This window comes from Myotis lucifugus, unplaced genomic scaffold (assembly GCF_000147115.1).
Source record: "Myotis lucifugus unplaced genomic scaffold, Myoluc2.0 scaffold_446, whole genome shotgun sequence".
NCBI classification, from domain to species: domain Eukaryota; kingdom Metazoa; phylum Chordata; class Mammalia; order Chiroptera; family Vespertilionidae; genus Myotis; species Myotis lucifugus.
Genome location: NW_005871494.1, coordinates 282,855 through 286,338, shown reverse-complemented (window position 1 = coordinate 286,338; position 3,484 = coordinate 282,855).

The window sequence follows — 3,484 nt, the reverse complement described above, 5'->3', positions numbered from 1 at the left end:
CAGGAGGCAGCTGGTCGATGTTTCTCTCTCATCGATGTTTCTGACTCTCTATCTCTCTCCCTTCCTCTCTGTAAAAAATCAATAAAAATATATTAAAAAAAAAAATACAGCCCCTGTTGGCAGCCACTCCTCTGTGACCTCCATGGGAAGGGGTGACTCCAGGTGCTGCTCATCAGTGCATACTTACCGGGCTCCTGCCATCAGTCAGTCAGAAAAGTCTGGGTGCTTCCGCTGGTCCCTAGCCTCATGTGTTCCCATCAAATAAGACCACCCTGCACACTGCAGAATTTTATCCTCTATAGCAGTGGTTCTCAACCTGTGGGTCACGACCCCTTTGGGGGAACACATATATAATTACATATTGTTTTTGTGATTAATCACTATGCTTTAATTATGTTCAATTTGTAACAATGAAATTGGGAGTCGCCACAACATGAGGAACTGTATTAAAGGGTCATGGCATTAGGAAGGTTGAGAACCACTGCTTAAACCATTAAAATATGGTTAGTCTATAAAGTTCTATATCCTAAAGTTTTCTATGACATCAATACCTTTCTCTGTCACAAACACCTGTGATAAAATTTTAATTATCTATTATAATAAAAGCATAATATGCAAATTGGCTGAATGGCTGAACAGTGGAACGACCGTCCTGATGACCTTCCAGACGACCTTATCCACGAAGCCAGGGCTGCAAGGGCCCAGGGTTGTGAAGATCTATTCTTGCACGAATTTTGTGCATGGGGCCTCTAGTTTAAATATATGTGTTGAGCATTTAGAATGCGGAAGCAGTATAAGTTTTGAAGGAGAAATTATAGGATTAAGTATTACCTTCATGCATTCTAGAAACTGCTTTTTTTTATGTTATCAGAGCAAAGTAAATTGTTATACATGACTTTTTGTCATGGCAAAGATCCATGTAATTATTTTAAGAAGTTTGTGTGAGTCAATAATTATATTTTGCATTATGCCTTAATATGATCTTACATAGACATAAATAAATCAAATTATGTAACTGGGGATATTTCCCATTAATTTGTTTTGCTACTTTATTTTACTTTAAATTATATTTCGATGGGTAGTGTCTCCACATTTTGATTTGCTTTTTCTCTATTCCTCCTACTTTTAGTCTCCCTAAAACTCACACAGACACAAACACTCACACACATACAAACACTCAAACAGATACACACATGCACACGCTCCCACACATACACACACTCACACACACACTCACTCTTCTGCCTTCTCTGGAATTCTCTGGGAGAATTTGTTTTAAATGGTGAACGGCTTTGTATTGGTGCCGTCAGCCTGTAGTAAAGCAGTGACATCTGCATAGACTCTGAGGCCTGAAGGAACCTGAGCAGTAAGGAATGCAGCCTCTGGCTTCACCCATAGGAGCTGACCCCGAAGCCTGGGATTGCCAACATCACAAGCACAAGCCCCGTACAGAGGCTGCCCGCTCAGGTGTGTGTCCAAGTCCAGCAACAGCAACATTAAACCACCAATAAGGAAATAGTGTTTAGTAAGGGGTTGGGTAAAAGTGATCATCGCATTCTACCATTTTTAGGAAGAGTACCTAAGTTATTTTTATAATTATCAGAGGCATTTACAAAAAATAACCTAAATTAAGTTTTGCTTATATTCTTGTATAAAATAAGCTAGATTTCGCTTTGCTTCGGTAGCTTACCTGGTTTTATCTGTTCAGTAATTCTCAAGCCCAGTCTCAATTATGCATTTTATTTTAACAATCTCCCTTTTTGGTATTCTCTCAGCAAGCTGCGAGTGTGGCCAAGTGGCACAGTGTTACTGTCACCGCTGTAGCTGTGGCCAGGCCGAGAACCACAGGCACTGCTCCCAGTGGTCGAGCTGACAGGACCGGGGCCGAGGGTCATGCAGTCACTGTTCCCAGCAGTTACTGGACCCGGTACTCAGGTCACTGAGTTCTTCCAGGTGTCTAGTCCTGATGGAAATAATTTGGTATGTGACTGGCTGTCAAAAGGATACAGAGCAAAAGAGAGGTTATTATGATGACTGGAAGTAGAATCGCCAAGGATTAAAAAATTCCCCTGAGCAGAAATTCCCAGAGGCCAAGATTTAACCAATTAAATAAATCCAATTGGTTATAATCAGATTCAGGTCTTATCTTTCTAAGTCAATGTACACATTTTGGGGGACAATGTGAAACTGGGTGTCCATTTTCTCTCCGTTATTTACATGGGCACATGACGTGTTAGCAATCACATGTCCTCATGATTCCCTAGGACAGGATGATACTCAGATGTTTTATTGTAGGAGGCGATGCTACAGGTGAGCTTACACCTAACTTAGGTCTCTATGTGATTTGAGCAAGCAGGGAGTTTAACAAAAGGCATTGCTATAGCAACAAAAGAGAAGCAAAGGTTATTAATTTAAGCAAATTATAAATTTCCTTTCCGAGTTGGGAGAGCAGCCTGTTGAGAAAAGGTCCAGCTTTGAGGCAAGAGCGTCTTTAGCAGGTGGATGAGGGTGGCAGTCGGGCTGACGGCTTCCCGTTTGCAGAGCTACTGCCCTGGTGATGCCCTCGAGGGGTGCGCAGCTGAGCTTTCCTGAGTGGCTCCTACAGCCGCAGGCACGACAGCTGGCCACACACCGTCTGCTGTGGTGACTCTTCTGTGGCTCAAAGTAGATAACAAAAGCTTAAATACAGTAAGCAGGGCTAGAATGTAATGGATACACTATAGTTTTCTATTGGAACAAATTTTTGTAGTTATCCCATTGTTATCAAAGATATTTGCAGTAAAATTAATTTGTTTGTGAAATAAGTCTGGTCTTACTAAACTTGGCTTGGTTATTTACATAAATGTAGTATGAATAGTGACTCTGTGTGTATTCTGAAATGTGACATTTCAGTCAAAGCGGGGGTAACATCCAAGAGGTTTTATTGGCTCCATCAGGTCAACCTGTGTTGGTGGTTTTTTAATTGTCTGGTCATAGGGAATATAAGATAGAACTTTACAGTCACTTAGCCCAACAGCCAAGCTAAGGACTTGTTTAACTGTGTCCTATTACCAGGACAGCACATTCTTATTGAAATTATACAAATACATATATTGCCATAAAAATAACTCTACTTAATAAGAGTTTCTGAATTTTGAAGGGATTTTAACTTTTGTTTACAAAATTATACTTTACCCAATTGTTGTAAGTTATAGGTAGCTTAACAGGGAAGAGAAAATGGGATTCTTTAACTCTGGAAAACAGAACATTAAAGAACCAGAAATGTTTAACATAAAATATAAAAATTATAATACTCTGCGCCAGTCCATGCGGCGGCTGCGATGAATTCTGGCGCTGCTTTGTCATGGGTTCGCGGCTTCGCAGGCCGCAGCCGTCAGTGTTAGGAAGTCTCACCCCGTGAGCAGCATGATCCCACTCACCAGAAGCCTGTGGCCCAGGGCCACTCCGCCAGCTCCTTGAAGATGAGGCATCTCTGCCTCGGGCG